The following is a 27,599-nucleotide window of genomic DNA, read 5'->3' as shown; positions in this document are numbered from 1 at the left end:
TGGACTGTAAGAGTGAATAACTATTAAAGTCACTCCACTGAGCCAAAGTGAAAAGGCCTGTGTCACAGGCTGCCCCGGTAAGAAGGAGCAGGGTCCAGTGCCCAATTGCGTTTAAGGGAAGGCAACTGGGCCTTCTAAAGGGGGAAGACAGCAGCAGTGAGGGACTGTTAACAACCTGTGGACCTTTCTCAGCCTTTCTCAAGGAAGAAAGGGAAAGCTGCTGATAGGGTTCCTAGAGGAAACAGCTAGGGAAGCTGCTGGAAGAGCTGCTGAGAACCCAGAAACACAGAACCCAAGAAGGAAGGGTGTGCAACCCCTGAACCTGAGGGGACAGACTGTAGGCCTGGCAGAGTTTATTTTGAGCATGGGTGGAAGAGGATTTATTTCAGGTTTATTTGGACTTAATAAAGCAGAACCCCAGCAGGAGGACTTTGTCTTGTATGTGCAGAATATGTGGAGTTCTCAAGGGGCGTTGAGAAAAGATGAAACTGAGGCAGGGTGCTGAAGAATCACACTTGACCAGAAGAAGGTGCTAAAGGGCAGGCTCACCCTTTCTTAGTCTTCAAAGAGCAGATGCACTTACCCATCATGTATATTGCAACATCTAGAGTACAAGGAAGTAATGTTTGTTAAAGTGCCTTAGGAGCCTAAGTCCTGTTGAAAGTTAAGAGAACTGAGGCACCCGAGTCATGTAGGTGCTTTTGAAAATGTTACCCAAGATTAACTTCAATGGGACCAGGATTTAAGTCACTGAGAAGTACACTAGGATTTAGCTCCTCTGGACATGGGATTCTACAGCCATGGTATTTATAGGCACCTAACTGCCACTGAACTCAGTGGGAGATTAGATAGGTGCCTAAATTTCTGTGAGGATCTTGGATTGCAGCTTTGCTTTCTATTTGACTCTGTTTTTCTGTATTTTTAATTTCCCTAATAAAAACCAAAACAAGAAAAATCAAACAGCTTTTGAAGAAAGATTTTGCCTGAGACAAGAACCGTAGCAAGATGGAGATGCAGACAGCAAGGCAGTTTACTGGCCACATACTGCATGTAAAGCATTTCAGGGAGCATATTAACATTTACCCAGAACATAAGAACGGCCATATTGGGTCAGACCAAAAGTCCATCTAGCCCAGTATCCTATCTTCTGACAGTAGGCAATGCCAGGTGCCCCTGAGGGAATGAAGAGAACAGGGAATCATCAAGTGATCCATCCCCTGTCGCCTATTCCCAGCTCTTGGCAAACAGAAGCTAGGGACACCATCCCTGTCCATCCTGGCTCATAGCCACTGATGTACTTATCCTCCACAAACTTCTCTAGTTCATTTGTGAACCCTGTTATAGTCTTGGCCTTCACAACATCCTCTGGCAAGGAGTTCCACAGGTTGACTGTGCGTTGTGTGAAAAAATACTTCCTTCTGTTTGTTTTAAATCTGTTGCCTATTAATTTCATTCTGTGACCCCTAGTTCTTGTGTATGAGAAGGAGTAAATAACACTTCCTTATTTACTTTGTCCACATCAGTCATGATTTTATAGACCTCTATCATATCCCCCCTTAGTCATCTCTTTTCCAAGCTGAAAAGTCCCAGTCTTATTAATCTCTCCTCATATGGCTGCCGTTCCATACCCCTAATCATTTTTGTTGCCCTTAGGCTCATGGTTTAGGCTCACCCAGGCTCACAGTTTAGCTAGACCAGCAAATGAAAAAATGAAGTCAAAATACAAAATAAGTATGCTCAAAGCTGCAGAGCAAAATAGTGAGTACATATGAAATTGGAATAGGCAAGCAATACATTGACCAGGGAAGATTATGGTAGAAAAAGTCATGATACTTCTAATTCTCCTGCAATCTTGCAGGACATGGTTGCTTTAAGAGAATCCACCTCCTTCTATGCCAACTAGGGCAGTCAGGCTTTTTATGCAGGCAGCTAAGGTAAGAAAGAAAGCAACCCTTCCTCTCTGCAAGGCTCTGAATGTGGGCACCCAAGGATCCAATGCGATAGTGATAGGGAACAATGGGAATTTGTAAAACACTCTGTTGAAGTCAGGGCACTGTAAACTACAGCTTTGCTAAAGAAAGTGAAAGCAATACAAACAGTATTAAATCTGTGTCACCATGAAGTGTTATTCCCAGCTAGCCTGCTCTTACAGTTTGTCCAGACAGCTGACATGCCTAGAGTCCTCTCCAGTTCGTAACAAACCCTCAGTCTCTTGGTACAAGAACTCAGAGAGAAATGACAGCAGGCCAACAAGTACAAGCATATCTCAGTGCAAATGTTCAGGAACAAAAAGGCATAGCAGTAGACAGAATAATGGGTAGATCTGTGTGTGGTTTCTGGCTTTTGCTTTTCCAAGAGTTGACAGTGAAATTGGAATAATTAATGGTGTTCCAATTTCACTATCATTTTGTGAAAGTTCACAAGGAGCCAGAGGCAAACTTTCAACAATAAAGAAATGACAGGAGCCACCTGAAAGAATTTACTTTACAAAGTTGGAGATTTTCATAAAACGTTTCAGTGCAATTCATATAAGGCAGTTCTTTGGAGAATAAAACAATATCCTTGTTAATATAGTTTACCCTGAACATATTCCTGTACCCCTCGCAGCAGGCTGACAAAACATTGGTTGTATTTTTGTGGATCTGAGAGAAAGGAGGTCATCAGCTGCATACATGAAAATGTCTCTTCCCTGAGATTCCAATAGTTTTGTTTCTTTTTTTTAAATATTATCAGCAACGGGCCCTATAATTAACCCATAGTATAACAGAGTCAGTGGGCATCCCTGCTTAGTGCACGCTGAAAAACTGCAAAGGAATCAACGGTTAAATGTTTGTATTAAGCATTGCGGTAAGACAGGCCTATAGAACTCTAACGGATGAGAGGAATTGACCCAAGACTCCACCACTGCCTTAAATCTAACAAACAAAATGTCACCTTATTAAGTGTACTGACTCCAGTTTTGGTGGTTAGAAAGGGCTGTAGCATGTAGTTTAAAACTAAGGGCTTGTTTACACTTAAAACACGACAGCGGCGCCGCTACTGCGTTTCAGTGTAGACACGACCTACCTCAACAGGAGGGCTTCTCCTGTCAGTCCAGCTAATCCACCTCCACAAGAAGCAGTCGCTAAGCTGACAAGAATTCTTCTAGCGATGTCTACACACAAACCAACTCAGGGATGAGGATTTTTCAAACCCCTGACTGACGTAATTAAACTGACCTAATTTTCTAGTGTAGACCAGGCCTAAGTTCAGTGCCACGTCACTTTGGAAGACAATTGTCTGCCACTGATACAGCAATAGGTGTGAGATTTTCAAAAGTCCATCAATCTAGTTCTGCTCCCATTGAAATCAGTGGTAGAAGAGTTAGACCAGCAATGAATATTTGTGAAAACCCCGCCATGGAGCTACTGGGTCAGAGCATCCCAGTATACTTAATGGTTTGCCATCCATTTAGCCAAATCTTAAATGTCCATATTCAATATGGGTAGGAGGAGTATCATTCACACAGGAGGATGAGGCAGGAACCTGATAACTGGCACCAAATGAACTCAATATAGGCCAGATTCTGTCACCCTTTCATGCTGAGAAACACCATATTCCTCGAATAGTCCCATTGACTTCTATAAGACTACTTGGGGAGTTAGATACTACTCAGTGTGAGTATGGGGTGGTAGAATCTGAAAGAAGATCCTTCTGTACTATTTCCAGAGCTTAACTACTCTTATTTAGATTTTTTTTCTAATATCTAACCTAAATCTTCCTTGCTGCAGATTAAGCCCATTACTTCTTTGTCTTACCTAGAGTTGACATGAAGAAAAATTGATTGCAGTCCTCTTTATAATAGCCCTTAATATATTTGAAGACTGTTTTCAAGTCTTCCCTCGGTCTTCTTTTCTCAAGACTAAATATGCCTAGTTTTTTTAACTTTTTCTCATAGGTCAACTTTCCTACACCTTTGATCATTTTTGTTGCTCTCCCTGTTGCAGTCCAATGCAAACTGAAGAAATCAAGATGCTATACCTGAAAAGTGGGTGTTCATAACAGAAGTTATTTTGGTGCTCTTGTGCTATGAGTAGTTGAGGCGTAACGTCATTCTGCGGAGTGTTTACCAAATGTAGGAGACACTTCGAGTTATTTTTGCCTCATTACTAAAAGGCACCACAAGTGAGATGGCTTTCTTTTAAGTCAGTGTGTCAACATGAGCAGTGTAATGAAAATGGTCAAGGGGAGAATGAAAGCTTCCTTTTTACCCTCCGAAAGGCAAATTTCATTGTGACTTACTTTTAAAATGCTGATGTCTTCACCCCTTTGTGGTAAGTCAAAACTCACGGTCTGTATTCGAATGCAGTATATCCAAAACTTGGGGGAAGAGGGTATTGCTATTTTTAAAGCAATCATCTCCTTCATCAGAACGTGTATTGTGAATGTATCATCTCAGCTTACAGCTTTACCAAAGTCTGAGGTCATAGGCTACTTTTTCTCTAAGGAGCATTTACTGATCATAATCGGTATCCATCTGGTTATGGTTGGAATTAACCCAAGTAATTATCCCAGTTATGGTTAACATCATGAACCTGTTGCTGTGATCAAGCTTTGCTGCATCAGCCCACAACTTACTACTGTTAATCTAATTTTTCAGTGTATGTCACATTAACCACAGTTAATGATGAACTATATATAATCCTCCACTTACAGGCAGATATTCCTACCTTAGGACATGGAGATTTTCCTGTTTGAGTCCCTTTAGAAATATTAGGAGTTTCACCCATCAATCTCCTTGCATCAGGAAGTGAATATGTAACATTTGGCTTCCTACTCAGGCATAAATTCTAGTCACATAAATGAGAGCTACAGGTTATGAAAGTTTGTCAGGGTGAATAAATCCAAATGAAAAGAGAAAGTTGTGCCTCTGTTAATGAATTCAGACATGCTTTAATGAGCCTCACTGTGCTTATCGAGGGCCAAGAAAATACAATATTTCTATTTTTTCCCCATTGATGCAGGGTTTTGTGTGGCTACTTGCTAACGTCTCGGTTTTTAATGCTTTAAGTAATGGCATGCTGTGTTATACTCAATAGTAAGGCTGCCTTGCCTGGCAGTAGGTGTAACGGACTTGAGGTTTGGTGACACAATTCCTTTTGTATCTCATTTTCTTTTATTACAGTAGTGCCTTTTGTTCCACTTTAAGTAAGGGTCTGTCAGAGTTTTCATTTCTAAATCCTAATTTACCAAGTTTTTTAGAAAAAAAATGCTGTAAAAAATTGTTCTGGGATGAACTTTGGCATGCAACAAGCACTATTAGAGCTTTAAGGCAATCTGTGCTTATTTACCTGAGAATCCAATCTGGACTTCGATGGTAATCATTAACACTGAAATGGAGACCACTGTATTAACTAAAATGTGCCTTTATGAAAGAGTGGTCACTTTAGATAAGCTATTACCAGCAGGAGAGTGGGTTTGTGTGGAGGGGGGGAGAAGGGGGAGGTGAGAAAACCTGGATTTGTGCTGGAAATGGCCCAACTTGATTATCATACACATTGTAAGGAGAGTGATCACTTTAGATAAGCTATTACCAGCAGGAGAGGGTGTGGGGGGAGGTATTTTTTCATGCTTTGTGTGTATAAAAAGATCTTCTACACTTTCCACAGTATGCATCCGATGAAGTGAGCTGTAACTCACGAAAGCTTATGCTCAAATAAATTGGTTAGTCTCTAAGGTGCCACAAGTACTCCTTTTCTTTTTGCGAATACAGACTAACACAGCTGCTACTCTGAAACATTGCAAAGAGTGTAAATCAACGCAGAATCTGGAATCACCTCTATATTCACAGGCCATTTCCTTCTTTCTAATAATGCGTATCGTCCTCTGTTGCAATGTAGTGAATCTGCTGCTATGTTCATCACACCCAGAGTGAGCTGGAGAGAAAGTGTCTCTCTAGTTGAGGGAATTTGGATACCCAAATCAACATTTTATCAGCAGAGGGCATCATAATCCCTGCAGCACAGGACAAGGAGGTAAAATCCTGAGGCTCAGGAGGGAGTCAAAGGCTGCATGTGTCGCCTACCTCTGGCAGGGGGGCAACAGTAGTGGCAAGAACAGGTTCCAGGACAGTGGCTTGCTGCCAGGAGTGTGGGGCAATTGGATATGTGTAGATACCAAGAGGACAATGCAAAGAGAACCTGATGAGACCCAAGAGAAAAGAAACCAAGCCCTGGGCAGTGGGGCTGCAGGCCAGAGCTCGATTGCCTCCTGAACAGGGATAACCTGGAGAAAGTATCCCAGGAGCATGGCCTAAAGATGTCCATGGAATGCTAGTCTCTTCCATACCACTCTACTATACTGGACTGCTGTAGGGGCTGGATTAGGAACTGTTCAGTTGATCTTTGGCTATAACTGTTAAGTCCTTGTGCCTAGGGCTTTGGAAACCTCTTCTGTCTGACAGTCCTAGCAGAGTGGTCCTGGGTTACTTATTTGAAATGTATGTGTGTATGAAGTCCCCATGCTTGAAGCCACCTGCCGCACATGCTCTTGAACTCAAACATCTAGAAGGGATTGGAGTATTCCAGCACTCACAGTGACACTCTGCAGGGGGAAGGGGGTCTCTGACACGGCAGGAGCCACCAGTTCCTTAGCTGGTGTAAACCAGTTTCGTCCCACTGAAGTCAATGGAGCGATGCTGACGTACCGTAGCGGAGGCGCTCGCCCTATGTCGTTGTTGTAACAAGTGCTGTGAATATCAGAGTATTCTAAAGGACCGTGTGAAGATTGTCCACCTAATGAATAGGGAAGCTTTTCCTTAGACGGTTCTAAGTTGTCATTTTGGAATAAGAACAAATAGTTGAAAGTTAATAGCTCATCTTTAAGGCCCAGTTCATTAATAACTGCACTTTCCACATTATTTAAACAGGAAAATTGTGTAATGTGCCTCCTTTTGTATGGCTTCATAGCTTTTATCCAGTGCTTCCCAACTTCACAGCACTTCACAAACCTTAACTGTTCACAGTATCTTAGGAGGGAAGTTAGTAAGTTGAGTTATTGCTATTTTAAAGGTGGGAAAACAGGTTTTCCAGGTACTACTTGCTGGGCAATACCTTGAGAGGACTCCATGCTTGTAAAACTCCACCGGCTCTTTATTAAAGTGACCCTTTACAGACCATTTGCAGGTAGAACTAGTATTCAAGCCCTGCACACATTTACTTCCTATTTCCTCTTCCAAACTCCCCCCTCCCGCAACCTGAGCTCCTCCCTCCAAGTCCCATGCAGGTTGCGCACAGGTTAATTGTGTTGTTAAAGGCCACAGAGGAGGTCAATGTCTCAGAGAGAATTAAAACTGTTCTTATGCTCAGATGAATAGACCAGGCATCTCTCTACCATTTCAGACTAGCTAACTCATAGCGTATGGGAAGAGAGGTTTTTTGTTTCTACTTCATAAAATTGCTGCAGTTTTGCAAAGGGAAAAACGAGCAGATCTTGAAGCAAATATATTGTCCAGGGAAGATTTGAGCTTGTTCTAGTCAAAAGGGACCAGACTTTTGTAACCCTGTGCAGGCATAACTTCTTCACTCAGTGCTAGTAATTTGAGCATGCAAAAAAAACCATTCCTTATCAGGAGCATGGGGGCTTCTCAAGGCATGATGCCACTGCAGCAGGGGAAAAGACAAGTACCGTTTAGTATAAGGGAAGACTTCACTAGTGGCCTGATGGTCAAACTTCAGTATGTGCATTGGCATATGCACAATGGTGTGTACCCAAGTTATGTATGAAAATACCCAGTTTGAAACACAATGGCATGTCCTTAAGTGATGCAAGATATTTACAGCAGCTGATGAGCTGGCCCCTGTTGTCTAATTCACCCAAAGCCCATTATAGTCAATGGAAAAACTCCTGTTTACATCAATGGGGTTTTTTTTAGTTCAGACCCATTGTCAGTAGTGCACTCAATGAGACAACCTTAAATAAATTCTATGCCACGTGACACTGAAATCCACCGATTTCAGAGCGGCATGACCAATTATTCAATCTGATTAATACAATAATATTAGTTCACTGTTGGTTTATTGAAAAATCCCATCAATGTTCTAAGTGGCACAGACGTTTTTAGGCACAAAACTGCCATGAATGTCGAACACAGTCATAAAGCTGAAACAAAGTACAACTCGGAAAAATTTTAGGGGGAGGGAATAATTCTTAAGCTGTCTCATTCATATTCGTTCCCCATTTCTACAATTCATTTAAGGATAAGTATGTTGCCAAACTCATTGGTCAATAATATCCTGGCAAAGATTAATCCTTCGTTGTGCCTCACTTTGGGAGAAATTCGTCTGTTACAGTGAGTTAATGGCAGAAGAATAACTAATAAAAATTCAGTGTTTCCTCACAATGATTTACGTTGTTGCTGAATTTGAGCTTTTTCTGCCAATACTTTGATTTAGATAAATGCAAAGCATAAATCATGTGAAAGCTATAATTGCTGGAGTATTTTAGATTTTCACTTCTTATTTATAAAATCTATTTATTTGATTCTCTATTATGGCCTTGGCTGTTGTTATGTTGAGATCATTTCTTTCTTGGGCTTTTTGTCTGCTTGTTGGGTCTTTTCACTGAATTCTCTCAGCTCTCCATTTCAGCAAATTATCATATTAAAAGAAAACTTGCTACCAGCATTCAAGCTGCCTGGGCCATCAGAACTCTTCTCCATAGTAATATTCTTTGAAACTGACAAGCTTCTCCACCAAAAGCCATCTTCCAAGATATCTCAGAGGCTAAAAACCCTCCATTGATCTGGTTTTGGCAGCTGCTAGTAAAGTCTGCGTTACCTGAGCACATCTTTGACAAAGACCAAAAGTTGTGCTGGAGCTAAGGAAGCTGCTCTGTAAAACACAAAACATCTGGAATAAATGCAGTGATGGATGACGTTTTCAGGAAACATCTGTGAGAAGAAGAGTAAATTTACTCAAAATTCCCTAGGGAGACAATAAGGACCCTCCAATGAGATAGCTTGAAGTGCTAGTCTTTATATTTATATATTTATAGAGCACTAAGCTCATAGTTGCCTTCCAAATATGCTTCACCACTAGAGGCTTTTTGCACCGGTCATTATAACTGACTAGAGAGTGACAGACGGATGAAGAAGGCATAACATTAAGTATTGTAAAAATGTGGATGAGACAAACATCCTTTCAGACATTTGGCTTGCTACAAAACCCAGTGAAGAAAGCAAATTGCCGATGACACATCTGCTTATCATCTTCCATTTGTTAAATATGAAACAAACTTTTGACAGCGATAAAACAGAGGGAACAGTTGTGTGTTTGTATTGAAACATCATTGAGGAAAGCAATAACTAGTGCTCTGCGCAAAAGAACATCTGCCATATTACCCTGTTATTTCTGTTTGAGTCATGTCACGTTGAGAAATTAAAAAAAACAAAGCAGAGAAATGAAGTTGTCACTTGTGCTTTTTTTAAAATGAGCTTTGGTAAAGACATACTCCTTCCTTTTATTTTCCAGGGTAGGTCCCAGAAAGTTAAAAGCTGTCCTTCGTACAGAATCCAATGAAATACGCTGGTATTTTGTGTTTACTGTGAATAATGTTTCTAAAATACTTCTGATGATTAATTTTTAATCCCAGACTGATAAATTCCTGCACACACAATAATGTTAACATTAAGATCCAAGTCTTTGTGAACCATTAATCTGAATCTCCCTTGTTAGTACTAATGGGGTTTATTTTGTCTATGGGAAAAATAATTGACAATAACAGAAAACAAGGCTGAGATGAAAAGGACGATATAGGAAGAGAGGTTCTTTTAACTAAAGCATGTTAGCTTTTTGTTAGGTAATAACAATGCCATTTGATTATTAGTATCCAGTATAAAAAGATTGAGGAAATTTACTCTAGCCTTTAAAAAAGCATTTGCAATGTTGCATAAAAGCAAACATTTTTGTGTGTGAGTATTAAGGGGTTTAAAAGCAATTCTAAGACTTTCAGCTTATCATAGTTTGTCAGACAAGAAAATGATAAAAGACACTGGTTTTATTAATAATTTACATTAGGTAGTTATTTATAGCCTGCTGAGCAGGCATTAGATTGAAAGTCCACAACAATAAACAAGTGATTAGAAACATTAGGAATTTAAATTGTTTAAATTTACAGTAAACTGTTCACAATTACATGTAAATAATTAAATAAATTTAGAGCACTACATATGTGCATATTTTGAAATTGAGAGCCACTCTGCATTATGAAGCTGGCCAACTTGTCCTTTTAAAGATCACTCAGGTCCCAATCTCTGATCCATAATTTCCAAAACTAGAGGGTGTTTCCAGTTAGCTACTAGAAGCCTCAAGGTCCTGTTCGGAAATTGACTGGCATGTGATCCTGAACGCCTCCCTGCTTGACACTGACCAGTTGTTATTCAGATGTTACATCAGATGTTTCCTTCCAAAAAAAAATTATTTAAGATTAATCCAAGAAACCATCTATTTATCATCTTATTTGTGGCTTATGGGGTAGGGGGTACATCAGTTGGCTTTACAGTCTTGATCTTATTCCAATAGAAAAAAATTGTTTTAATGAAAAAAATGGCTAATAGGAATATTCTTCTGTATTCTAAAACTGTGTGATGAATTAAAGAGAAAAGCATTCAGACAGTCCCAAATCATCCTTTTTAATCACAGCTTATCTTTACTGCTTAGAATATGAGAGATGAATAACCTAAATTGGGTTGAAATTCCTATAGGGTGAAGTTTTCCAGCTGCTTTTTGTAGGTTGTAATTTAGAAGGAGAGAGGTCTTGGTTTTTAAGGCACAGGAGGGGACTCAGAGGACTTGGATTAGATAGCCAGCTCAGCCACAGACTTTGTATAACCTTGGGCTTGTCCCTTAATCTACCTTGTACCATCAATAATATTTCCCCACCTCAGATGTGTGTATGAGAATAAAATCTGCTAATGAGTGTGAGGTTCCTAGATACTATAGTGATGAGAAAAGGAGTACTTGTGGCACCTTAGAGACTAACCAATTTGTTTGAGCATAGTGATGAGGATCATATACGTGCCTAGATTGCTAGCTACCACTATTAACTTAGGGTCCAATCCTGTATTGCTTGTACAGCTCAAATGCCTACAAATTTCATTCAGAGTGTTGTGAAAGTGAATTATGTGGCCTAATTTAAAAAAATGCATGGCTTGTGATTGACACAGTGAAGATGTTTTTGTAAATCTTTAGCCAATAATGCTTTTTTCTCATCCTCAAAATACCCTGAAATGTCCTAAATCAGGACTTTCTGTTACCCTGTTGTTGCCATCTCTGTTCAAGAAGTCAGATCCCCAGGAAGAGGTGAGTTCTTGACTCTCCGTAGTGTGGAGGGCTTTGTTTTGGAAGAGACGCCAGCACAAACGCAGCAGCGTGGGGATTTTGGAACTCGACGTGGGAAGGAGGCGAGAGGGTAAAATGGAAAAGACCATGAAGCGGATGATAAAATAGCAGAAGCAATAACTGCAGGTGACACAGGCTGCACATCCACCACAAGAACAGCAGGTCTTGCTGCATTTTCTGAAAGCCAAACAGGTCCAGGCAGTGGTACAGCAGGAGTTGCAATGCCAGGAGTATGTTCTAGAGGTCTGTTACCTCGAGTGCAGGGTGCATGTGAGTGTCAGCCTGTGAAAGATGGGACCATGTGGTGACTCTGTGACCTTCCCTTGCACCTTTGAATGGAAAGACGTGCTGCTTGGTGGGACCCAGGGTTTGTCTACACAGCAAAAAAAAAAAAAAGAAAAAGAAAAAATCCAGTGACAGTGAGTCTCAGAGCCAGGATCAACTGACTTGAGCTTGCGCTATGGGGCTACAACTAGCAGCGTAGATGTTCCCGCCCAGGCGGCGCTCAAGCTCTGAAACGCAAGAAGGGAATAGCTTTCTAGAGAGAAAGAACACATAGGGTGTGGACTAAACAGTTATGAAGTAGGAGCAGCTATGGTGGGGAAGAAGCCTCATGCTGAATTTATGCTATTGTTAATAAAGCCAAACCACACAGAGGGATTGAGTTTGGGGCTTTATATTCTACACAGCATGTGGACTTTTAGAGCAGTTTTTGAAAGTCACCTGCTCACAGTTACATTATTTTGAAAGTCAGTTTCCCGCGTTTCCGAGTTTACTCTTTTGAGACGGCGACTGGCAATATAAGATAACATGGTACAGTATATGCTTTTTATTCATTAATGAAGAGTCAAGAGTGATGATACTACAAAAATTAACTTTCATAGGCAGAGCACTCACTTTTAAAAAATATTTAATTATTTCACATGCTCTATGTTGGATTTTAAAAGGTACAATCTACATGACTACAATCATATGAAAATACAAGAAATTATTCAAGTTGTTTCCTCTTTTCTACTCCTCTACTGTGCAAGAAAATAAAATAAAGCTATGTGGGGTAGATATTACTAGTGTCTATGCATAATGCACATCATGTTTATAGTATGTATGTATTTCGTAAAACAGCCATGGGAAAGAGGCAGATTTGATAAGTGTCTTGTATTTTAATATATATGCTATGTATGTAGTGTGTATATACATCTATATACAAACACATTGTGTATATACATGTGTATTTAGGATACGTTACAATTGCTTATTAATCTTTAATAATTATTAATTGCTTATTAGTCTTTAATAATTATTGATCTTATTAATTAATAATGGAATAGTGGAAAACTCACATTTTTGGGATCTTTATTGTTTAATAGAAATGGCAAGTAGATCAGACGTTGGAAAATGAATGGAGCCGCAGTGAAGTTCCTTTGAAATAAAATTCAATAAACATGTTCAGTCATAAATCTCAACACTTCTCTTTGCAGAATAACTTAAAAGAACTGTTATAGAATTATAAAGCATTTTGAAATGGCCTTTTTAACACTGGAATATAACTCTGTGCTATGCTGCTGGAGTAAGCTGGCTAACCGCAAATCAGAAACAACATCTTTCTTTAGACTTTTACATTTTAATTCATAGCAATGTTACATTAGTTAAACGGCTACTCCTACCAGTAGACAGTAATTTTATCATAAATTGCATGATATTTTATCTGTAGTACAATAAACCTGGTGAATACCGGTTGTGTTAGTGTCAGAACCTGTATTTAATAATGTGTTTGAAATTAATCAAAGGAAGCAAAGCTGAGTAGAGAGCTATTGTATGCTTATATTAGGGGGTGTATTATTTCCAGAAGATAAGGCCTGCTATAGATGCCCCTAATGTAGTCTTCCATCAATGCCCACTCTGCTAAAACAGTAAATGAAAATGACTGATCTACAATTTGCATCCTCTTTTCAGTCCATCAACAGAACATTATTAAAACCAGTGAGCCAAAACCCATTAGAACAGCACTCACGTATGAAACAATGCATAGGTCTGCTTGTTCCCCATTTTTATGCACTGCTATAGGACTATAAATATTCATCGTAATGTAACTGAAAATTATTGAAGTGAGAAAAAAGAGAAATAGGGAAGCCATTTGCTTCAATTCATAAACAGCATCTGTTGGGAAGTTATTCATAGATTGCTTCAGGGCCTGCTGAGCAGTAAGCCCATGCAAAAGGATGCCATTGCAAGCAAATTGGCCAAAACTGCAATGGAGATGCTATTAAACATGATTCACTGACAGCCTGGCAGAATGATCAGGCACTGGGTTGTTTTATGTCTTCTTTTATCACTGGGACACAGAAATAGCCTCCAGCCAAAGTCTCACACAGTTCAAATTAGAAGAGCAACCTTCTAAGTATATTAAGGCCTAACTAGTGGCTAGAGAAAGTTGCATGAAGTGATATTACAGATGACTACAGTTGTTTATTTGTCCCTACCTCAGGCACATGCAAAATGCCTCCTGTGATTTGACCTTTCCTGCTGTTTACTTTCTGTCAAAAGATGTTTCAATGCCTCTTTGCAAGGGGGTGGAAACTAAGACTATAATGAAGGAAGAGTGAAAAATAATTAATAACCTGCTAAAAAAAATTTTTAGACCAGCGTTAAATCTAAGAATGCATTATGATCGAAACTGTGCAGGGTGAAAAGTGCAAAACTCCAAAGGCAATTGGCTCTATTACTGTTATGTGAAAGTCCATAGAAGACAGTAAAAACAAGCACTTCCAAGTGTATGATTTTCAAGAATTTTGTACAGTTAAATTTTGCTTTCACCTAGAATTTAGGGGCCAGATCATAGCTCCACGGAAGTCAAGGGAGCGATGCTGATTTAAATGCTGAGGATCTGGCCCAAAATTTCTGCATGAAGAACTGGGAAAACACACTGGTAATCAACATGTGGACAAAGGGTATTCCCAGCATGGGTCCTCTTGCTGGCTGGAAATTATTTACACTTTTAATTAACTTAGGCACACCATTGATGCTGAGTAACTAAAATTGTAATCCAGTTACACGCGCAAATTCCTGAAGGTTTCTATGTTGCAGTAAATGGAATGTGTGCCAAGCCACCTGTTTGTATTATAATCATGATACCATTTTGTCCCATGGTTCATAAGACTGCTGGTATTTGCATGTTTGCTCTTCTTCTGTGTATTGCAGCTGATGTGAATTAAAAACAGTAGATCTGTTCAGCAAGAGTGTGTATGAACGTTCACTAAAATTTCAGCACGATCTTTAATTTGATCCTGTCTGAACACCTTATTTTTCATTTGTCGTGAATATTCCCATGTTTTTTGTTCATGTAAAGGTTGGGGACACAGCTCTTCTCCAAGTGCCTGTCCCAAAAGGCATGAGTCTTTCCACTGATTTCAATGGCTTCAGATTAGCCCCCACATGAATAACTGGATTTGCATGCAAACCAAGGATATTCGTGCATAGCCCAAAGTATTCATCATTTGCTACTCGTTATTCCCATTTTGTTATTTGTTAAAACAAGAGTCAGTCTTCAGTCAGGAAGCAGAATTGATAGCTGTGGCTGAGGTGAGCAATCACACTACTGATAGCAAATAGTTCTAACACCTTGAAAATGAAATTTGTTTGCTTAAACCTTTTGGTGGATACTTGCAACTAACAGATACATTTACACAAGTCAGGACTGGTTTGTTTATAGAGAAAAGGACAAAAATAATTATTCACCAATCACTCCATAACACGGTAACTAGTAGGCGTCAGTTACTTCTGTTCATTAGGAAAGCTCCTCAGAAAAGGTCAGTAAGACTCAGAAATCAAATGCTTCATTTAAAGGTTGTCACACTTTACAATGGCAGTGAAAGATTTGCTAGGGTGGGGTACAGGTCTATTTAAGCCACTGCTAACTTCCCAGCACCAGGAAGCTTACACTGAAAATGGAGAGGAAAAACATTTCATTAATGGGATTAAAACATTTTCATGCCTCTTTTGCATTCACTTTATGAAAATATTTGAGCCATTGAGTTTCACTGACAAAAAAATATCTGGGGAACACAAATCTAAAAATCATATGTCTGTGTTTTCACAGATGTGGAATATTAAATCAGCACATGCAAATATCCCCATGACGTACACATTCGTCCTTTCAGGGGACAGAAAAAAATGCTAGATGACTTCTCATATTGGTCATAATTAAACAACACATCATGCATAATGAATTTTTCAGACCAATGAACAGAGTAAAATACTCACATGTGTGGGGTATTAGTAAATACATTCAAATAACAAATGTGTCTGACAAAAACAATGAGGAGTCCGGTGGCACATTAAAGACTAACAGATTCATTTGGGCATAAGCTTTTGTGGGTAAAAAACCCACTTCTTCAGATGACTCCATGCAACTGAAGAAGTGGGGTTTTTTACCCACGAAAGCTTATCTGTTAGTCTTTAAGGTGCCACCGGACTCCTCGTTGTGTTTGTGGATACAGACGAGCACAGCTACCACTCTGATAAATGCACCTGAGAAAGTAGAGAAATGCTTGTGGATATTCCATAGATTGATTATTCATTGTGCATTATTCGCTCAGTTCTACTCGCCCTTTTATCTATCGAGGCCAAACACTACTTTTCTCCTGTCAGTTCCTTCAGTGAAGCTACACCTGTTTACAGCAACTGAGGATCTGGCCCAATAACGCATGCTGGCTTTCTAAAGGGGATTTGCTGGATTAGCTGCATCCTAAACGTGCATCCTAAATTTCTGCATGAATTGCCGGTGCTTGTTCGGGGGCTGATCCTGAGCAGTGCTGAGCAAAACCTTCCCATCCTTACCCCTCCCTGCTCAGCATCCTTCAAGATTAGGCCCATTACTTGCAAATGAACTGCATTATTTAGAGGTATTTATATCCATCTTCTTATATTGCTAGTACAAACCTGCAGAACAAAACAACTGCACAACTTTCTCTGTTCATAACCTCCCTCCTTCCTTAGTGCAGCTCTAGGAAGACTTCAACCAGAATGGGCAGAGATTTAGGCAAACGAAAATCCTTTTGACCATGAACAAAGAATGCTAACATTCTTATTTAAAAAAGAAAAACATTTTTTCAAAAATGCCAGTGCATAAATTAGAGCCGTTAGGAGCAGCTCTAATTTGTGCCCAAACCATTTATGCCGTTTTTCATTTATTTATTCTGCCCTTATTAAATATGAGTACATACTACGGTAACCTTTGTCACTCACTTTCATGCTTATATTGATTCTATATTAGTCAATTTGTGTCGATTTTATTGTAGCCATTGTCTCACATTATACTACACTCTCTCTAGAAATGAGTCGAAATCTGAATTGTTCGTCCACCTGTGATTAGGGGCTTTGGATAACATGGGACATAGATCCAACCGTCTTGGCTTGTGACAAAACCAAAACCAGACTGAGTTTTGCAAATCAAATCCACCCACCAGTTTTGCCTCATCTCTGTTTAAAATATACACCAGCCTAAACCTAGACCATTTATCTGAATGAAGCCAAATTTATGGAGGGAGGAACGGCACAAACGAAATGGGAATCAGTTTCGACCTGGTCTTGATTTTGCACATTTTCAACAAAGCCCAATGTTACCTTGCTTATAGGAGACAAGTCTTTTAATAAATAGTCAGAACTCAAAGCACAAATGGTTTCGTTCAAGCTCCACATTTCATCATGGTGATATCTTTCTAATGTAAAGACATTTATGACCATGCACCAAAATGGGAAAAGGCAGCTGTTGCCCAAATTTGGTTCCTGTTGTGATAGGAATCTCACTCTCTGTAATGATGAATTATTGTTTGTCTCGGTGATGCTAAATGACTCACAACAAATTGCATCCTGCATTTTGTTACTTCTGCTCTGTGCTTTGGCCTCACTTCTACTGCCCAGATAAAGAAAATGGTTTATTATGTTAGTTTCGTACGATATTAGCTCTGTGAATAAGGAAAGGAGGCTGGCAGTCCTTTTCTTACATCATAAAATGTTACTGAAACTAATGGAGGAGTACAGATGTAACAGAGGGCAAAACAAGGGAAGCACCAGGGTTCAGTGGACTGAACACTGGACTGGGATTCAGAAGACCTGGGTTATTTTCCTGGCTCTGCCACTGACTGGCTGGGTGATCTTGAGCAACTCATGTCACCATTCTGTGCCTCAGTTCCCCCATTTGTAAAAGAGGGATAATTATATAAACCTGCTTTGTGAAATGCTTAGAACTGCTAATGAAAAGCACCCTGTGAGAACTGGGTATTAATCATAATAATAATGTTATTTATCCTATGTTTTATATCACCAAATAACATTAAAAAATCTACTTGCTCCCCCTCCAAAAAAAAAAAAACCCAAAAAACCCACAAAAAGAGAAAATGACAAGGTGGAACATGACTTATCCCTATATTCCTTAGCTGGGATTTTCAAAGCTGCCTCAGGGACTGGAGACTCCATTTCCATTAAAATTAACAAGAATTGGATGTCCAAATCTCAGCCCCTACTGGTAGACATCTGCTAATTCAAAAGTCCGATTGCAAACGTTATCACTCAGGAACTTTTGTAGATTGGGTAGAAATAATACCTGGCTTTTATATAGCACTTTTGACCCATCGATCTCAAAGCACTTTACAAAAGCGGCCTGGATCATCACACCCATTTTTCAGATGGGGAAACTGAGGCATGGGGAGGGGAAGTAACTTGCTCAAGGTCACCCAGCAGGTTTTTTAAAGAACCCAGGTCTGATGAGTCATATGCCTGTGCTCTATCCACTAGGCTGTCTACATTTTTTCACCTCATTAAAGAAGTTCACTTAAACTTGCCTTGACCCCCTGTTTTGGCTTGCTTGCCACAAGTGTTGCAGAACACAAGGCTTACTAGTGTGAACACAATTTGAAAGCCACTTTTAAGCTCAGATATATCCCCAAAGCACATACTGAATGGCATAACTAAGGCTACAATCTTGGCATGGGAATTTTTAGTAAATATCATGTCAGAGGCGAGGGGGGGAAACAGTAAGTCACAGAAAGGTCACCAAACCATGATGTTTTCACTATATCAACCTACACAAGAGTATAGTGGGGGTACTGAAAAGTGAGGCCTGAGGGAGTGGGGGTTGGAGAGCGAGCCCATCCCACACTTACCCCAGTGGCAACTCCTGTCTTGGAGGGCTGGGCCCAGCTCCTTGCTTTATGGCCTGCCATACGGGGTCACTGCACTACTTAGGTTTGACCCAGTTACCACTCTGTAGATGAGACAGAATGGCACATAAGCCAAACCCGAGTGGCCCTGTGACCAACGCCACTCAGTTTGGGGGCCTCATTAAATTTGTTTTTACAGCCGCCAAGATTTCATGGACTTAATCCAAATTCACAATTTTCATGACCACTGGAATCCTGGAATCAAAATCATAGCCCTACACATAACTAATCAGCAACACTGGGAACTTCAAATTTGACAGTGGGAATTTTACTTTGAAATGAACAGCATTGATTTACAAAAGTCATCCAAGCTGGGAACGAAAACAACTTTAGTAACTCACCAACACAAATGCACATTTGGGATATTTCCAACGAACTGTTCATGAATGATCTTGTAGACCAAGCATTATTTGCTGAAGAGATTCACTAAATGAATAACTAAACGTAAGGATGCTATAGGTTGTTCGCAGACAACTTGCACCCATATAAAAAAGCAGAATTTATTTACTACATTGTTACTTGTTAATTATGCGCTCTGGTTTAGAAGTAGGAGATACGGAGATTTTAAGGCCAAAAAGCCCCATTATGATCATCTAGTCTGAAATGCTGCATAACACCGCCTACAGAATTTCCCCCTGTCAATTCCAGCATCAAGCCAAGGTTGAACTGAAGCATATCTCGCAGGAAGACATCCAATCTTGTTTTAAAGACTCCAAGTGATGAAGGCCCAGGATTTTAAAGGAATTTAGGCATTGCTGCGCTCAGCATTCCAACTCCTAACTGATTTAGGAGTCTAAATCTCATTTTCAAAAGGGATTTAGGCACATTAGGCTCCTAAATGCCAAAATCCCTTTTGACAATGAGACTTTGGCCCTGGAATCAGTTAGGCATTGCGACGTTGAGCACAGCAATGTCTAAACACCGTACCTTTAAAAATCTGAGTTGAAGAAGATTAAAATTTCATGACAATAATTGTGCTCCCTGTAATTTCAAAGGAAAATATAGCTGTAGTCCACAAAAGCACTTAAGCACGTGCTTAACTTTAGGCATGTGAGTAATTCTGTTGTCTCGGGACCACACACTTGCTTACAGTGAAGCACTTTGTCAAGTACTTTTAGTGGATCGAGGCTTGTATATATATTGAAATATCAAAGGATAAGCAATGCTCATCGCTGACAAACTCAGGGAGATGTTTTAAAATCCAGCCTCTGAGATTTCTTACTTCTCCCAGGAGCACACAGTTTTCTCTTACGAGTTTTTGAACATCACTGGAAAGAAATGTTTATCCAAATGTGAGAGGAAGCTGGGTTGCTGTATTTGGTGGCATATGGCCTGCACATCAGCTGAGTGAAAAGCATGTCACACGTCTGCTTTTTGGCTCCGGCCTGGGAGCCAAGCTGTTCCATGCTACTAGCAACACGAGTAATGTTGAAGGCTCTGCTGAATAAAAACCAGCCTCTTTAGTGGCTTTCCCTGCATAAAGGACAGAACCATCTCATCTCAAGCACTGAGCATTGCTCAAAGCCCGAGCCGCAAAGTTATATTTTAAAGGCTCACTTCAATATTCAGGGCCAGGTAATCACCAAATGTGACCTGTCTGTGTGATCCAAACTCCTCCCTTGCCTTTGCACACAAATGAAGGATTTTTTGGTCAGCAAGCAGATGCCCACACAGATTTTGTGTGCACATGTTTGGAGCCTGCTTTGCATAGGCAGCCTTCAGTGTCTGCCTACCCATTTCATCTGGGGAAAAAAATGGTTTTAAATGCTTTCTTCACCTCAAGCTTTCTCTCCAATCTTAATCCCTGCTTTTCTTCACCAAACACACTGGAAGTGAGAACAGTGTTGGCACCATTAGTATTTTCAATTTTCTATCTGATCGTGCGTTGAATCTTAACTGATCTGAATCTTGAAATCTCAGGCCCCAATCCTGCATTGTGATCTCCTTGGGCAGACAGCTGCAAACACACAGTGTCTTACTGAAGGCTTAAAAAAGATCAGGGACCTTTCCCTTTTTATACCCTGAGAATCAAGGCAAAAGATAAAAAAGATGCAGGACCAGATAGTGACTAATTACAAAAACAGATCCCACCCATGCAACATCCAAAATTTAATTAATGTAATTAGTAACATCTTTCCAGCCTCAATTTTTCTTTGTCCATGTCTGGTGCCAATTGAAGCAAACAGTGAATCCAAAAGTCTCTTCCCCCAAAATGCTATTTGTCAGTTGTACGGAACTTTATAATCAGAATTTCATTAACCTCTTCAGATTTCCAATTCACAAAATTATGCAGATGGTAACAAATGTGCATGTGTCACGTATACAGTTTCGAATCATGCCACCCATTCCTGAAATCTTGCCAATATCCCCTCGGCATTTCTCTGAGTGAACACATAAACGTAAAATACAGTGTGTGTTAGCAGGAGGGAAATAAACCCAGAACAAATGACACAGCTTTCAAATGTAACCAGGAAAACAAAAATATCTCTTCCAATTGCCCATTTTTTCAGAGTGATGTATGGTGATACTGCTGTTCCCTGATAGGTTAACTAAACCTATCAAAAAATTGAGACAGACTCAGACTGAGTCCAACAGGCTCTTGTTACAGCTTTCTTCGCTAGGGAAGCTTGATTTACAGTATAGCAGGTCAGTGGTTAAACAGTGAGTCACATATCACTAACCCACTACGCTCCGCATGTGTTTGCTTTTTATATATTTGTGCCATAGCATAATCAGAGCTTTCAATACTGAAAACATGCAGCCCCCTTTGTTAAAGCTTTCAATTTGAAAAGTCAGCAGTGGGAGGTTAAACATAAAATCACTCGGCCTTATTCTTTTCATGCAGTGGAGCAAAAAAAAGCTTTCTGCTACCAGGAGGAATCTAGCTTTTCAAGCACGAAGAGCAGAGCCAATCCAAGGAATTTTTAAACAATGGGTTGACAATTGCTAATCACAAGAGGTGCAGAAATGTCATAACTTCAAATAAAGGCATTAAACTGTATTTTTCCATTTACCTCGCTTGCAAAGGGAGTATGAACTGCAGTATCACATTGATTAGTTTACTCTAGATTATTAGCTAAAATTGGATGCCTCAAACAAGTTCAGACCCAACTAGAAGGTATTAAGGGAATAGGTGGCTTGCCCCAACTATTTGGGTAAAATTGGGTTCACTTGTGACTTCTCCATGTGTAGACAAAGAAGTGGAAATCCCAGTGTTCACATGAAAAATTTACCTCCATTATCAGGTATCCATCCATCAGGCATGTACCATGCTTATATTCTGTGTCTAATTATGGGTCCCACTGACCTGAACCGAGAAGTAACATTTTGGAATTTAAAGATGGTGACCATTCTAAATCCACACTGCAGTGTTCAAGAAGCACTGATTGTATCCACAGCAGCATGTTTCCTCCTGCAGTGAGCTATGATTCAAAAGGATTCTCGACCTGTTCCACGGTTGGGACCATTTCTTAACACAAATTGTCTCACATACCACCTGGCTTCCATCCCCTAATTGCATGGGCCTCCCTGCCGTCCCATTAGAAGTGAGATAAGTATAACTTCTTTGCAGCAGCTACAGTAATAGCTTACATAAAAAGGAATGTTAGGCAAGAGTTTAATGCATTTTAACCATCTTTAATGCAGTTTAGCAGCTGGAGAAAAGGAGGACGCGCCAGCATCATGTGACCATCCAGTTCTTCACAGACTACCAGCACGAGGACCATAGATCTAGTTCCAGGGACTAGCCACTGGATACCCAACATGACAAGGGAGTGGTGGGGAACTGTTAGGCCACTGCTCCCCCTCTCCAGAAGACATGTAAATATAATGCGATACTCAGGGTGGGTCATTGGCAGTACTGACTGATAAACCTTTCTGGGGTCCCACCCCCAGATGGGGACAGAGAGCCCCAACCTGTAAGTATGTGTTACATAAGGCAAAGTGGGAACCTCTGTAGCATGAAGAGGGTGACAAGCAAGTGGTTTTCTAGGAAGGAAGGCATTATGGATCTCAACACTCCAAGCAAACTTGCAAAGATTGCTTGGTTGCTCACCCCTATGAACAGAATCTGCAGGGTCCCACAGGGTTTGCTCAGACCTTGTTTTCTGAGATATATATGGGTTTTTTTGGCTAACATGGACATTTAGAGCAATGTTGTGTACTATTCCGTATTCTGACTGAAGCTGAGACTTGGGGTTTGGTTACCATGCTTAATTCCAATGAATGTATGAGAGGTAGCCAGGTGTCTGTACCTGCTGGTCACACTGTTTATCTGCCTTGGGCAACAAACGGTAAGTTCTAGGCAACAGATCTTTTTTATGGCTGGGCTAATCTTAGTACTTTTTAATCTAGCTGCTTTAGAAGTGCCTAAGTAGCTTAAGTATGCTTGCAGGGAAACTTAGAAAGAGGTGGTGGGCAGACAAGGGCAGTGAGTTGTGCTCACAGCTCTACGTGTTTGATGTGCAATGTACACATACTTCATGTTATCATTTTAAAAGTTTGGTATTTTAAAATGTATTCTGTAGTGTTCATGTACATCCCGGCTAAGCTTCAGCTGGAAAACTGCTTCTCTAAACACCAGCTGAAGGAGGAAATTTCAGTTCATGGGAACTTTACTTTTAACTCGAGAACGGAAACAGACGAAAATGCCACTTGAAAAAGAACTCTCAAAAGACTTGCAGAGTGATGTCGTCTTCTGTACATTGTAATTTAATAACCAGCGGTGGCTAGCCTCCCAGATCCAGCTGAGAGGGTCTTTCAAGAGATGGGGTGATGGTGCCAAAAACATTAAGCCAGGTGCTGTCACGTATCAAGTATCTACACCTCTTGCTGGGAAACAATAAAGGCTACTATTGCTCTGACAATGCCAGAAGGAAAGGCTTTCAAACTGTCTAGACTGCAGAATGTATGAAATGTTTGACAGTGAGAAATATGTGTTTGTAACATTTCCTGATCAAAACTTTGAAAAGAAAACTGAAACCATATTAGCAAAACACTTCAGCACCACTATAAGTTGAAAGAAGTGCATTTAAAGGAGTAATAGACCTTATCCAGCTATTTACGAGTCTGCTGCTTAGTCATGTATCGCTTTCTATTTTCTAAAAGGCATCTAAACAGATTAAACGTGAACTTCTACAATACTGTAGGCACCTTTTCTTCCGGATGATGGATTGTCTAGGGTTTCCTTGCTGTAGTCCAGGGAGGATTTTTTGCACTGGAGATAATGGGCAGACATTGTAAAGAAAATCAGAGTATAGTTCCAGACTGAAAAAGGGCCCCGTGAAAATGCCATGGTATGTCTGTTGACTCTTGTGACAGACGTATGTTTTAATTGCTCTGAGCCCTTCAGGACTAGGACAACAACAGATGGAGGCCATTTCCATCTTCTTCAGCATTGACAGAACTGTTTACTACATTCTAGAGCAGCGGTGGGCAAACTTTTTGGCCCAAGGGCCACATCTGGGTGGGGAAATTGCATGCAGGGCCATGAATGTAGGGCTGGGGCAGGGGGTTGGGGTGTGGGAGGGGGTGCGGGGTGTGGGAGGGGGTGCGGTGTGCAGGAAGGGGCTCAGGGCAAGGGTTGGGGCAGAGGAGGGATGCATGGTGTATGAGGGGACTCAGGGCAGGGGGCTGAGGTGCAGGAGGGGGTGCAGAGTGCATAGGGGGCTCAGGGCAGGGGTGCATAGTGCAGGAGAGGACTCAGGGCAGGGGTTGGGAGCTCAGGGCAGGGGGTTGGGGTGCAGGAGGGGTGCAGGGTGCAGCAGGGGGCTGGGGCTCAGGGCAGGGGGTTCAAGGCAGGGAGTTGGGGTACAAGGTGCAGGAAGGGTTCGGGGTGTGGGCTCCAGCCCGGTGCTGCTTACCTGGAATGGCTCCCAGGTGGCAGCGGCATGCGGTGGGGCTCAGGCAGGTTCCCTGCCTACCCTGGCTCCCGGAAGCGGCCGGCACCACATCCCTGTGGCCCCTGGGGGAGAGAGGAGCAGAGGGCTCCACGTGCTGCCCTCGCATGCGGATACCTCCCCCGAAGCTCTCATTGGCCGCAGTTCCCCATTCCTGGCCAATGGGAGCTGAAGGGGCGGGGGGTGCCTGCAGGCGAGGGCAGCGCACAGAGCCCTCAGACCCTCCTTCCCCCCGGAGGCCGCAGGGATGTGGTGCTGGCCGCTTCCAGGAGCGGCGCGGGGTCCGGGGTGCCGCAGGGGTGGCGATCCTGCGGGCTGTAGTTTGCCCACCCCTGTTCTAGAGAGAAAAGGTGGGTGAGGTAATAGCTTTTATTGGACCAATTTCTGCTGGGGAGAGAGACAAGCTTTTGAGCAACACAGAGCTCTTCTTCGGGTCTGGGAAAGGTACTAGGCACGTTGCCTTTCCCAGACCTGAAGAAGAGCTCTGTGTAGTTCAAAAGCATGTCTCTCTCCCCAGCAGAAGTTGGTCCAATACAAGATATTACCTCACCCACCTTGTCTTTCTAATAGCCTGGAAACAATATGGCTACAACAACACCACATACTAAATTCCAATCAGTGGTGCAGGCACATTTAAGGCAATGCGGTTGTGTTATTCAGTGTCTAACCTGGCCTGCAGATGACAATGTGAGTGAAGGAAAGAACACACCTCTACTTTCAGAGTCCAGGTTAGGTTTACAAGGCTGTCAGTTGGATAAGGAAAACAAAATATGGTTTTCCTTGTAAACTGAGTAGATTTGATATGAGATCGAGTCCCAATAAACCTAGAGTATCAAAATACCATTTTTACAGTCACTTGTCAGAACAGAACAGTTTTAGTTTTATGAAAAGCATAATATTTATAAGGTCACATTTTCTTAAAACACCCCCTGCTTTGCTACCATTGGCACAGAAGAGTTGGAAAATTTAGAGTGAGCATCTTTGATCGCACTCTTGGGTCGTGTTAATTAGAGCATTGTAATCTTTAGTTGGGAGCTTTTAATACAAACGTTCGCATCTTCAGCCTGTGTGTTTAGAATATGGAGAAACATCTAATTGCAGCATTGCCCAATGTAGTGTAGCTGACATTTCAACAAGGTTTGCCCATTGGACCAGGCATTTGTATCGATGCAAACTTGAAGCCGTTTGCTATTTTCAAGTCATGCGTGACTATGACACGAACAGCTTAACAAAGATGAGGAATAGAATTCCTTCAGATTTACAATGTTGTGTGGGTAGCAGGGTGGAGGGTAGTCTGGGTCTGCTCCTGCCATGCATTTACACAAAAGTCTTAAGTTTAGAAACAACTGAACATCAGCCCATTTATGAGCGTGAAGATTTTGTAATCCAAAGCTCTGGCAATTGAGAGCTCTGCTGCAGAGTTCAGAAGGTCTAGCAGAGTTTTGGAAATCTACTGATTAAACAAGGAGGATGGCAAGGCAGGACTCTTGGGTTCTGTTCCCAGAGGCTCCTCCACTGTCTTGTTCTATGAACTTACATAAGTATTTGCTGCCTGGTATATTATGTATGTAGCCCCTGTGGCCTGAAGCCTGAGAGAGAAGGGAGTTCCATGCACTCACCGGTAGGTGAAATGGGGGACAAGCAGCCAAGAGCTGCTTAAGAACTGCAAATGGGCAGGAGCTCCGCTAACTATGGAGCTTTCTGCCAGCATCTGTTGGAGAGCAAGGAGAGTTAGGAACCATTAGGAAAGGGATAGACAATACGATGGAAAATACCATAATGTACTATATAAATTCATAGTATACCCACACCTTGAATACTGTGCAGTTCTGGTCACCCTATCGCAAATATGTATATATTAGAATTGGAAAAAGTACTGAGAAGGGCAACAAAAATGATGATGGGTCTGGAACAGCTTCCGCATGAGGAGAGATTAATAAGGGAGGGAGTGTTCAGCTTGGAAAAGAGACGACTAAGAGGGGATATGTTGGGGGGGGATCTATAAAATCACCAGCATCATAGAAGTCCATTTGCCATGGAAAAACATAGAATTTGTATTTTTACAGAGAATCTTTAGTTTTTGCATTGTCTGAAAAAATAAAAACATATACAGTAGAACCCAACTTATCTGAGCCTCCATTATCCGGCTCTCCAAATATTTGGTGTATGTAAGAAATATAAATTGCAAATCTATTAATTTTATTTTATTATAATGATCGAGGACACTGGCAGGCTTCGAACTTGCTTAATAATTGTAAAATATCAATAAAAGATTGTGTTCGACTGATACCGATACATATTGTGGCTAGGGCAACTAAAGTTCAGTGTTTCATTTTAATCATGGAAAAAATGTGGATTTTTATGTTTTATTATTGGAGAATTTTGGGGGTTTTTAATCAGAAAAAACTAGGATCCCTGAAAATCATGAATGGTGTGGAGAAAGTGAATAGGGAAGTGTTATTTCCCCTTCACATAACACCCAACGAAATTAATAGGCATGATTTAAAACAAACATAAGGAAGTACTTCTTCACACAATGCACAGTCAACCTGTGGGACTCATTGCCAGGGGATGTAATAGAGGCCCAATCTAGAACTGGGTTGAAAAAATAATTAGATAAATCTCATGGAGGATTGGTCAATCAATGGCAATTAGCCAAGATGGTCAAGGAAGCAATCCATGCTCTGGAGGTCTTAAACCTGTGACTGCCAGAAGCTGGGACTTGATGACAGGGAATGGATCACACAGTAAATGCCCTGTTCTGTTCATTCCCTCTGAAGCACCTAGCACTGGCCATGCTTTTGGAAGCCAGGACACTGGGCTAGATGGACCACTGATCTCACCCAGTATGGCCATGCTTATTTCTTAGTAGAGTTGGCTGAATGGGCCAGGCTTCATTTTCATTTGTTTTATGCCCTAGTTTGGGGCATTTTGGTTAAAATTCAGTTGAGTTTTGCATTTGAGGGCAATAAAGTGCAGTTGACCTTGTTGGGACATACAAGAACAAAACATTAACAATGAATGTTGGTCAAGAGCGCTGTCAGGCCCAGGTGGGCCAGGGAGCCTGGATAGCATAATGTGGGGGAGAATAAGAGTGTTGTGTGTTG

Source organism: Lepidochelys kempii, chromosome 7 (genome assembly GCF_965140265.1).
Source record: "Lepidochelys kempii isolate rLepKem1 chromosome 7, rLepKem1.hap2, whole genome shotgun sequence".
Lineage (NCBI taxonomy): Eukaryota > Metazoa > Chordata > Testudines > Cheloniidae > Lepidochelys > Lepidochelys kempii.
This window is presented reverse-complemented; position numbering follows the sequence as displayed.